A 12,238-nucleotide genomic window follows, 5' to 3' on the forward strand; every position below is an offset into this window, starting at 1 on the left:
TCCCTCCTGCAGGATGGGCAAGGATCCCCTGGCCACAGGCCCTGGGATAGAGCTTCAGCTACTTGTTCCTGAATATGGCGGCTGCTGAGGTCAAGCCACCAAGGGCCTGGCAGCCATGGGCTCCTCCATGGGAGAGCCAGGTCCCAGAACACCACTGCCTGTTGCTTCCACACCTGCTCTGGAGGGGTGTCCAGCAGCCAGGTTCACCCAGAATTCTCTGAGTGCTCCAGACACACCCTTGCTCCCCTCACAGGCCTTCCCCAGGAGGATCCACAGCCAGGGCCTGGAGGCCAGGCTCAAAAATCTTCCGCTTAATGGTGTTGCAGAAACCAGTACTCAAGAAACCAAGCACCACACTTGGAGAGTTGGAGAACTCAGGTTTACTATGCCGGTGGACCCAGGGGAGTTAACATTCCAAGCTCTGAGCCCCCACAAAGGGGTTACAGAGTTCTTATACACAGACAGGCATGATTAAGTGGGTTTTTGGGTTTTCAGGGGCTGGGTGATTGCAAACAGCAGGACAAGGGTGAGTGAGATAAGCTCCAGTTCCTAGTATTGTGAGTCCCCACTTTCTGAGACCTACGTGATCCAGACTTTGCAAGGAGCAAGCTGAGTTACAGAGGCAGGAATAGGAGGTTATGTAAAATTTTAACCTTTCCTCTTCAATGCCACTGTTGCTGCAGAAATGCCATCCACCCTCTGGAGAATGGCCTCTCCCTCTGCACTTTGCAGGTGAAAAAATGGCCCATGGAGGCCCAAGAGTCTTCCAAGTGGTCCACAGGAATTTTGTGAAAAGAGGTGTCTCCTCCTTTGGGGGCTGCTCCTTAAGAGTAAGAACATAGCTAAAGGTGAAGGAGGAAAGGAACAGGCCACACTGACTCCATCTTGAGAAGGAAACTCCCTCTTGCATTCTCAGTGAACTTTGAACTATATGCCTAGTAGCCATGGAGACTGGAGAAGGCAGTGGCACCCCACTCCAGTACTCTTGCCTGGAAAATCCCATGGACGGAGGAGCCTGGTAAGCTGCAGTCCATGGGGTTGCTAAGAGTTGGACATGACTGAGCGACTTCACTTTCACTTTTCACTTTCATGTATTGGAGAAGGAAATGGCAACCCACTCCAGTGTTCTTGCCTGGAGAATCCCAGGGACAGGGGAGCCTGGTGTGCTGCCTTCTATGGGGTCGCACAGAGTCGGACACAACTGAAGCGACTTAGCAGCAACAGCAGCAGCCATGGAGACAACATAGGTACAGCCGAACAGGCCTCCCGAACTGATAAACACCAGATTCCATACCAAGATTTCCTGTCGCCAGAAGGAATGTAATAATCCCCTATGTAGTCAGTCACCTTTGTAATCTTTATGGCACCCATTGATGTAGGCTACAATATGTAACCAACTGACCCTTCTGATTATGAATCATGACTATAACCTGATTGTATCTCCCTTTGACATTTTCCAGAGTAGGACTGAGGAATTCAGGGATGTGCACTTGTGCACGTACACTTAGGGTATATAAGGTTTTCACAAAAATTGTTTGGGGTCCCTGGCTAAAGAGGAAACTCTGCCTCAGACCTGCCATTGTGATAAACTGCACTCTGCTATCCACGTTGTCCTTCTGAGTGACTTTGCTTCCTGGAGCATTCGGCTACAACAAAAGGACATGCAAAGGAAACCATCCGTCTCTGGGTCCATGTCCACAGCACTCAAGGAGATTCTGAGTCCACATGGCCTGATCCCCATTTCCTGGAGACTGGAATGTGATGAATTCTGTTACTTTGTTATTATTGGTCAGGATTAGGGCCAGAATTCCCTTGATGATTTACATAATTAGTAGTTCATTGAAGACCTATGCTTCTTGGAATAAATCCAGGTTCTAGCCATGCATACAAAGGGTGTGCTCCTGTAATATGGATCCTTTTGGAATATGTGTAGAGATTGGTCCCTACAGAGACTCTTAAGTGGCTCTGTCGTGTTTTCTAACTTGTTTCTAGCTACGTGACTGAGAGTGCTGAACAAACCCCAAACTGTCATTTGTCCCTTGTGCTAGGACATTCATCCCTCATGGGAATCAATAAATTAAAAGTGGGAGAATGTGTATCTGTGGATGCAGGGCTAACAGGTTATTTATTTCAGGAACTTCAGGGCCACTATTTCAGGTTAGCAAAAAGGCTCATTGTGTTAAACCACAAGCCTCAAACCCAGCAAAGTACTCTAGGAAATGATTAAATGATCACAGTGGGTTACAACACAATGGCTTTACAGTATAAAGTCCAGGCTGTCTGTACATTTGGGCTTACTTCTCCTAAGGGTAGGTAGTGTGGCTGGATCTTTTTTTTTTTTTTTTTTAATGAAACAAGAAGACTGGTGTGTTGTTATGTTTTGGTTCTTATATTTTTCATGTTATATTCATGTTTCATGAAGGATATTGATCTGCATCAGTGGCAAAGGTATTCAACAGTATTTTCTTTGCTTTTCAGGAACCAGTTTGGTAATAAAATCAAGGCATGTGATCAACAGCTTGTACATTATCTTGGTGTGGACCCAGAGAGCAAGCACAGACGAAGAGCAGACACTGACCTCACACTTCTGATAGGTATGTAATATAGTCCTCAGTTGTGCTTTGATTGTTTCCCTCTTCTGTAGAGTAGGCTCCTCTCTCAAGGCAAGTGTCTCACCCAATTTCCTTGGGTTAGTGTCTGGTTAGTTGCATTTTCAGATACATTTAATCGCGATAGTTGTTCGTATTAATGATCAGAGGAGTTCTGCCTGTGGGGTTCAGTTGTCAAACTGTTAAGTTCCAACAGCCCTGAACTCAGTTAAAACTCAAAGCCTAGAAAAGGCCAATATTTTACTGGTGCCGATTTCAGACATCTGATAGGTACGGAAAAAAACTCCCAGGTGTACTTTGTGTTTTACTCCTTTGCCTTTTACAATGATGATTTTCTGAAGTCTTTTAATGGAGTTTATACTGGTGCCATGGAGGTGTGTTGTTAATGCTAACACTGAGCAAAGGCAAGGTTACTTCAGTAACCTGAGACCTTTTAAAGCTATCAAAGTAGCCTTCCTGCATGAAAGGCAAGCATTCCCTAGCCACAGGCCCTGGGTCTGGAGCTTCAGCGCCTTGTTCCTGAACAGTGGCCACTGTCAAGGCCACGCCCCCGAAGGCCTGGCAGCCATGGGCTCCTTGGTGGGCAAGCAAGGCCTCAGAACACCACTACCTGTTGCTTCCACACCTACTCTGGTGGGGTGCCAGGCAGCCAGGTTCGCCCAGAATCCTCTGAGTGACCCAAACCTTCCCTTCCTCTCCTCACAGGTCTTCCTCAGTAGGATCCACAGAAAGGGACCGACGCCATGCTCCAAAAGCTTCCACTTGATGGCACTCTTGAGCCAGAAATGTCAACCACTTTCTGGAGCTGGGCCTCTCCCTCCACCCTTTGTGTATCAAAAAAGGCCCATGGTGGCCAAAGAACCTTCCAAACCCTCCAAACTATGTTAGCTCCAGTGGAGTGTTGGGGGAAGAGGTGTGTCCTATGGGGGCTTCTCCTTGGTGGTAATAACATACTGAAAAGGACATTCAGGGGAGCCCTCCATCTCTGGGTACATGTCCACAGCACTCTAGGATTTTCTGAGTCATGTGGCCAGGCCCCTCTTTCCTGGGAACCAGGATGTGATGTGTTTTGTCAACTTTGTTATTATTGGCCAGGTTTAGGGCCAGAAGTACCTTGATTATTCACATACTAGGGATTGGCTGAAGACCCTTGCCATTTTGAATAAATCCAGGTTCCAGCCATGCATACAAAGTATTGCTCCTGTAATAATGGATCCTTTTGGAATATGAGTAAAGATTGGTCCCGAGAGAGCATTCTTGAGTGACTCCATCTAGTTTTGGAACTTGTTTCTAGCTAGGTAACTGAATAAGAGTGCTGAACAAACCCCAAACCATCACATGTCCCTTGTGCAAGGACACTCATCCTTCATCAGTTCAGTTCAGTTGCTCAGTTGTGTCCGACTCTTTGCAACCCCATGGACTGCAGCACGCTAGACTTCCCGGTTCATCATCAACTCCTGGAGCTTGCTCATACTCATGTCCATTGCGTCGGTGATGCTATCCAACCATCTCATCCTCTGTCGTCCCCTTCTCCTCCTGCCTTCAAGCTTTCCCAGCATCAGGGTCTTTACCAGTGAGTCTGTTCTTCGCATCAGGTGGCCAAAATATTGGAGTTTCAGCTTCAGCATCAGTCCTTCCAATGAATATTCAGGACTGATTTCCTTTAGGATGATGGACTGGTTGGATCTCCTTGCAGTCCAAGGAACTCTCAAGAGTCTTCTCCAATACCACAGTTCAAAAGCATCAATTATTTGGCACTCAGCTTTCTTTATAGTCCAACTCTCAATCCCTACATGACTACTGGAAAAACCATAGCTTTGACTAGATGGACCTTTGTTGGCAAAGTAATGTCTCTGCTTTTTAATATGCTGTCTAGGTTGGTCATAACTTTTCTTCCCAGGAGCAAGTGTCTTTTAATTTCATGGCTGCAGTCACCATCTGCAGTGATTTTGGAGCCCAAATAAATAGTCTGTCACTGTTTCCATTGTTTCCCCATCTATTTGACATGACATGATGTGACCGGATGCCATGACCTTAGTTTTCTAAATGTTGAGTTTTAAGCCAACTTTTTCATTCTCTTCTTTCACTTTCATCAAGAAGCTCTTTAGTTCTTCTTCTTTGTTTTCTGCCATAAGGGTGGTATCATCTGCATATCTGAGGTTACTGATATTTGTCCTGGCAATCTTGACTCCAGCTTGTGCTTCATCCAGCCTGGCATTTCACATGATGTACTCTGCATATAAGTTAAATAAGCAGGGTGACAATATACAGCCTTGATGAACTCCTTTCCTGATTTGGAACCAGTCTGTATTCTATGTACAGTTCTAACTGTTGCTTCTTGATCTGCATACAGATTTCTCAGGAGACAGGTCAGGTGGTCTGGTATTCCCATCTCTTTCAGAATTTTCCACAGTTTGTTGTGATCCACACAGTCAAAGGCTTTAGGTAGTCAATAAAGCAAAAGTAGAAGTTTTTCTGGAACCCTCTAGCTTTTTCGATGATCCAGCGGATGTTGGCAATTTGATTTCTGGTTCCTCTGCCTTTTCTAAACATCTGGAAGTTCTCAGTAAATTGTAACTGGGAGAAAGTTTCTGTATCTGTGGATGCAGGGCTAATAGGTTATTTATTTTAGGAACCTCAGGGCCAGTAGTTTAGGTAAGCAGAAAGGCTGATCATTATGCTAATCCACAAGCCTCAATCCCAGCAAAGTACTCTATGAAGTCACTAAATGGTCACAGTGGGATACATCACAATAGCTTTGCAGTACAAAGTCAAGACTATCTGTGCATTTAGGCTTATTTCTCCTAAGGGTAGGTAGTGTTAAGAGGAAAAGTTAAAATTTTACACAACCTCCTGCTCCTTCTGCCTCTGTAACTCAGCTTGCTCCTTGAAAAGTCTGGGTCATTTAGGTCACATAGTCTCAGAAATTGGGGACTGAAAACACTAGGAACTGGAGCTTCAGCTCCTTGTTCTTGAACATGGCGACTGCCGAGGCCATGCCCCCAGTGGTTTGACAGTCATAGATTCCTTGGTGTGCCATTCTGGGCCCAGGCAGGATGACCTGTCCCTTCCACACCTGCGCTGGAGGTGTGTCCTGCAGGGAGGTTTTCCCAGAATTTTATGAGTGTTCTGATACCTCCTTTCCGCCCCTCACAGGCCTTTCCCAGCAGGACCACAGGCAGGGGTGGGAGGCCATGTTCAAAACGCATCCACTTGATGGCACTATTGCTCCAGAAATGCTACCATTATCTCCAGCATTCTCTCTCCCTCCACCCTTTGTGGGTCAAAAAAGGCCCCTGGAGGCCCAAGAGCCTCCCAAGCCCTACAAGAGGGTTGGCTCTACTGGAGGAAAGAGGTCACTCTTTGAAGTGACTAAATGGTCACAGTGGGTTACATCACAGTGGGTTACATCACAATGGCTTTGCAGTATAAAGTCCATACCATCTCGACATTTAGGCTTATTTCTCCTAAGGATAGGTAGTGGCTGAATTGATTTTTTTTTTTAATGGAACTAGAAGACTAGTGTGTTATTTTATTTCTTGCTTTTCTTGCTGAATTCCTTCTGAAGAAAGTTAATTTGTACCTGTGGCAAATGTATTCAACAGTATTTTTTTTTTTTTTTAGGTGTAGTCAGAAAATCAAAGGGCGTGATCAACAGCTCATTTAGCCTTTTTGTGTTCCCAAAGCACAAACAGAGATGAAGAGCAGACACTGACTTCACACTTCTGATGGGTATGTAATACAGCCCTCAGTTGTGTTTTGATTCTGTTGTCCCTTCTGTACAGTAGGCTCCTCTCTCAAGGCAGGTCTCTCACGGAATTTCCTCTGGTCAGTGTCTGGATAGTAGTGTGTTCTGGTACTTCTGCTTAGTCCTATCCAACTCTTTGTGACCCCATGGACTGCAGCCCACCAGGCTTCCCTATCCTTCAGCATCTCTCAGAGCTTGCTCAAACTCCTTCTGTCCATTGTGTCTGTGATGCCATTCAACCATCTCATTCTCTGTCGTCCCCTTCTCCTCCTGCCTTCAGTCTTTCAGGTATACTTCGTTGCTATACTTTTTCATCGTAATGATGTCATGAGTTCTCCTGTGTGATTCAAGTATCAACCTATTTGTAAGTTCCAGCACCCCTGAACTCATTTTAACCTCAAGTCCTGAAAAGGCTATTATTTTACTGGAGCTGATTTCACACATCTGATAGGTATGGAATAGAACTCCCAGGTACACTTTGTGTTTTACTCCTTTGCCTTTTACAAAGATGATTTTCTGAAGTGTATTAATCCAGTTAATACTGGTGCCATGGAGGTGCATACTTAATGGCAAGACTGAACAAAGGCAGGGTTACTTCAGTAACCTGAGACCTTTTAAAGCTATCAAAGTAGCCTTCCTGCAGGAAGGGCAAAGATCACCTAGGCAGAGGCCCTGGGTCAGGAGCTTCAGCACCTCTTCCTAAACATGGCGGCTTCTGAGGCCTCGCCCCCGAGGGCCTGGCAGTCTTGGGCTCCTCTATGTGAGAACCAGGCCCCAGAACACCACTGCCTTCCCTTCCACACCTACTTTGGAGGGGTACCTGGCAGCCAGGTTCGCCCAGAATCCTCTGAGCACTTCAGACACTCCCTTTCTCCCCTCACAGGCCTTCTCCAGCAGGATCCACAGGCAGGGTCTGGCGGACTAGCTCAAAAATCTCCTGCTTGATGGCACTGATGCTCCAGAAATTACATCCACCCTCTGGAGCATGGCCTCTCCCTCCGCCTTTGCAGGTGAAGAAAGGCCCATGGAGACCAAGAGTGTTCCAAGTGGTCCACCAGAGTGTTGTGGGAAAGGTGTCTCCTCCTTTGGGGGGCTTCTCCTTGACATAAAGAACATAGATAAGAGGACATAAAAAGGCAGCCATCCATATCTGAGTCCATGTCCATAGCCCTCTAGGAGATTCTCAGTCATATGGCCTGGCCCCTGTTTCCTGGGGACCGGGATGTGATATATTCTGTCACTTTGTTATTATTGGTCAGGGTTAGGGGCAGAATTACCTTGATGATCTACATATTAGGGGTTGGTTGGAGACCCTTGCCACTTTGAATAAATCCAGGTTTCAGCTATTCATACAAAGTGTGTGCTCCTGTAATATGGATCCAGTATGTGTAGACTGTTCCCTCCAGAGCATCTTAAGTGGCTCCGTCCAGTTTTGTAACTTGTTTCTAGTTAGGTGACTAAGAGTGCTGAACAAACCCTAAACTGTCATATGTCTCTTGTGCCAGGACACTCATCCCTCATGGGAATCAGTAAGTGGTAAGCGGGAGAATGTGTATTTGTGGGTGCGGGGCTAACAGATTATTTATTTCAGAAATCTCTGGGACAGTAGTTTAGGTAAGCAGAAAGGCTCATCAGTGTTTGAGCACAAGCCTCAATCCCAGCAAAATACTCTAGGAGGTGACTAAAGGGTCACAGTGGGTTATATCACAGTGTGTTTGCAGTATAACTTCCAGACCATCTGTATGTTTAGACTTATTTCTCCTAAGCGTAGCTAGTGTGGCTGGATCGCTTTTTTTACTGCATCTAGAAGAAGACTGGTATGATTTTTGTTTTGTTTCCCCATGTTTTTCATGCTGATTCTTACTGAGGGAAGGTAATTTGCATCTCTGGCAAGTGTATTCAACAGTATTTTCTTTCGTTTTCAGTTCACAGTTTGGTAAGAAAGTCAGAGGTCATGATCAACCGCTCATACATTGCCTTGGTGTGGACCCAGAGTGCAAGAACAGAAAAAGAACAGACACTGACTTCACACTTCTGAAAAGTATGTAATACAGGCCTCAGTTGTGCTTTGATTCTGTTTCCCCCTTCCGTACAGTAGGCTCCTCTCTCAAGGCAAGTGTCTCACCAAATTTCCTCGGGTTATTCTCTGGTTAGTAGTGTGTTCAGGTATTTGTTGTTTTTGTTCAGTAGGTCAGTCATGTCTGCCTCTCTGCAACCCCACCGACTGCAGCATGCCAGGCTTCCCTGGCCATCAGCAACTCCTGGAGCTTGCTCAAACTCATGTCCATTGAGTTGGTGATGCCATCCTAACATCTTATCCTCTGTGGTCCCATCTTCTGCCTGCTTTCAATCTTTCAGGTATACTTAGTTACTATAGTTGTTCATCGTAGTGATGAGAAGAGTTCTGCTTGTGCGATTCACATATCAACCTATTTGTAAGTTCCAACACCCCTGAACTCAGTTTAAAACTCAAGCTCAGAAAGGCCATTAGTTTACTGGATCCGATTTCACACATCTGATAGGTATGCAACAGAACTCCCATGTGTACTTTGTGTTTTACTCCTTTCCCTTTTACAAAGATGAGTTTCCTAAGTGTTTTAAACAAATTTATACTGGTGCCATGGAGATGCGTTATTAATGCTATTAGTAAGCAAAGGCTTTGACTGTGTGGATCACAATAAACTGGAAAATTCTGAAAGAGATGGGAATACCAGACCACCTGACCTGCCTCTTGAGAAACCTGTATGCAGGTCAGGAAGCAACAGTTAGAACTGGACATGGAACAACAGACTGGTTCCAAATAGGAAAAGGAGTATGTCAAGGCTGTATATTGTCACCCTGCTTATTTAACTTATATGCAGAGTACATCATGAGAAACGCTGGGCTGGAAGAAGCACAAGCTGGAATCAAGATTGCCAGGAGAAATATCAATAACCTCAGATATGCAGATGACACCACCCTTATGGCAGAGAGTGAAGAGGAACTGAAGAGCCTCTTGATGAAAGTGAAAGAGGAGAGTGAAAAAGTTGGCTTAAAGCTCAACATTCAGAAAACTAAGATCATGGCATCTGGTCCCATCACTTCATGGTAAATAGATGGGGAAACAGTGGCTGACTTTATTTTTCTGGGCTCCAAAATCCCTGCAGATGGTGATTGCAGCCATGAAATTAAAAGACGCTTACTCCTTGGAAGGAAAGTTATGACCAGCCTAAACAGCATATTAAAAAGCAAAGACATTACTTTGTCAACAAAGGTCTGTCTAGTCAAGGCTATGGTTTTTCCAGTGGTCATGTCTGGATGTGAGAGTTGGGCTATAAAGAAAGCTGAGCGCCGAAGAATTGATGCTTTTGAACTGTGGTGTTGGAGAAGACTCTTGAGAGTCCCTTAGACTGCAAGGAGATCCAACCAGTCCATCCTAAAGGAGATCAGTCCTGGGTGTTCATTGGAAGGACTGATGTTGAAGCTGAAACTCCAATACTTTGGCCACCTGATGCGAAGAGCTGGCTCATTTGAAAAGACCCTGATGCTGGGAAAGCTTGAAGGCAGGAGGAGAAGGGGACGACAGAGGATAAGATGGTTGGATAGCATCACCGACTCAATGGACGTGGGTTTGGGTGGACTCTGGGAGTGTGTGATGGACAGGGAGGCCTGGCGTGCTGTGGTTCATGGGGTCGCAAAAAGTCGGACACAACAGCGACTGAACTGAACTGAACTGAGTGAGCAAAGGCAGGGTTACTTCAGTAACCTGAAACCTTTTAAATCTATCAAAATAACCTGATATTTTTACAAACCCTAGAGCTAGGAAGGATTTTGAGGTGATCTTGTTTATCCCCTGGGTTGCTGAAGGAAAAACCTTCTTTCTTTCTATGCTGGAATCTCTGAAGAACGATATGAAACTTCACATGTGAAATGTACTTTGTTATATAGCCCCTTCTAGTTAAGAAACTTTGTTTATACCTTATTTTTTTATTTATACCTTATTGAAATCTCTGTTGAGAAGGTTCCAGCAAAAACTCATTTGTTGTTTCTTTATAGGAAGAAAACTAGTTCTGTCAAATGCCTGTTCTATATTATTATTCTGGTTATAACATGGGGTAGGCTCAGTAATATGAAAGAGGAATAGGTTATAATTTGTAATTGTAATATTAGGTTATTGCAAAAATGCACTTTTGCATTGTTGAACTTTGCCCTATATATTGGCATACATTGTTTAATAAATGTGGTTATATTATACATCATTTTAATGTACATTTCTTGCCTTTTTGTGCTAATGACTTATGTTTATTTATATTTATGTCTTTATTTTATATTTATTTATTTTAGACTAGGAAAATGTTAGACAAAAAGGAGAATTCAAGCAATTTTCTTATTTAGGTTCAAAATGGACTTCTCATGTTCAAATATGCTCTGAGAAAGAATATTTAGCCAAGAATGCTTTTTATTTCACAGACTCTAAAGACAAATATAGTTAGCAATGTATATCACTTTTAGAAATAAATGATGCATATATACATAGTTTTTTAAAATGTCTGATTCGAGGTGACATTTGCAAGAAAGGGCAAATAAGATGGAAGTGTTATCTATACATAGCTAGACTTAAGCTTTGTTCGGTATAAGTATTCTGGCTTGTCTGAACCTCTTTAGAGGAGTGATTAGGTAAAACTGGGACAGGATTCACCAGATCAATGTCCCTTTTAAAAGAGGAAAAAAATTCTGGGTTCTATACCCAGAACCCTATAAATTTGACTAGCCAAAGACAGATTATGAAGAGAAAAACAAATAGAAGTTTATTAACATAGGTACTGCCCAAGTAAATATGGGAGTGTTCATCAGTAACCCCTAATCCCACTTCTGGTTATATATCTGAAAGAAAAGAAACCATTATCTTGAAGCGATACCTGCACTTCTATGTTCATTGCAGCATTATTTACAATAGCCAAAACACAGAAACAACGTAGGTGTCTAATGAGGGAAGAATGGATAAAGAAAATGTGATATAGGGACTTCCCCAACAGTCCAGTGTTTAGGACTCTGCATTTTCACTGCCAAGGGCCCAGGTTCAATCCTTGGTCAGAGAACTAAGATCCCACAAGTTGTGTGGTGCCCCCCTCCAACAAAATAGCAAAGAAAATGTGATACACACACACACACACACACACAAACACATACAATGAATTACTGTTCAATCACAGAAAAGAAGGAATTCTACTACTTGCAGCAACATGGATAAATCTTGAAGGCATTATGCTATGTGAAATAAGTCAGAGAGACAAATAATATACTTCTTTATATGTGGGATCTGCTAGGGACAGGGGAAGTAGGTGAAAATAGTCATAAAGTACAAATTTGTTCTTTTTTTTTTTTCCAGTGGGTTTTGTCATACATTGATATCAAATTTATTCTTATAAGGGATGAATGAATAAGTGCTGGAGATTTAATGTACAGCACAGTGAATTTTTTGTACACTTGAAAGTTGCTAACAACAAATCTTAGCTAACTATGTGAGGTGATATAACTAATCTTATTGTGGTAATCAGTTTGCAGGATATATGTATAGAGATCATCATAGTTGTACACCCACACAGTGTTAGAGGTCAAAGTTAAATAAGAGTTCATCTTCCTTTTAAAGGAGAGACACATTTTACAAATGAAAATTTCCCTTATAAATGGAAATTTCCTTTGTAGAAGGAAAGCCTGTGCTGTTTTTGGAGCTTTTCATGCGTTGGGGCCTTTACCTGAAAATATTACAAAGAGGCAGGTTTTGGGTTGGCATACTCTTAACCCTTATTCAGATGGGTGTCTTTTACCTAGTACCCACATTTTAACTTCTCACCTTCACTCTCGTAACTTTCTATACAAGTGTTTTAGTTAATCATCATAA

General features: G+C 43.5%; 1 long non-coding RNA gene across 1 annotated transcript in view; it reads left to right on the forward strand.

Moving 5' to 3' along the window:
• The window catches only part of LOC133051999 (uncharacterized), a 31,975-nt gene extending 20,466 nt beyond the window's left edge, over positions 1 to 11,509 (forward strand). Inside the window, exons 4-6 of the long non-coding RNA XR_009691982.1 lie at positions 2,479 to 2,594; positions 3,315 to 3,522; positions 8,283 to 11,509. This is a non-coding gene — a long non-coding RNA (uncharacterized LOC133051999). The remainder of the gene's footprint in view (positions 1 to 2,478; positions 2,595 to 3,314; positions 3,523 to 8,282) is intronic.
• Positions 11,510 to 12,238: the final 729 nt, after the last annotated feature.

Source organism: Dama dama, chromosome X (genome assembly GCF_033118175.1).
Source record: "Dama dama isolate Ldn47 chromosome X, ASM3311817v1, whole genome shotgun sequence".
Classification (NCBI taxonomy): domain Eukaryota; kingdom Metazoa; phylum Chordata; class Mammalia; order Artiodactyla; family Cervidae; genus Dama; species Dama dama.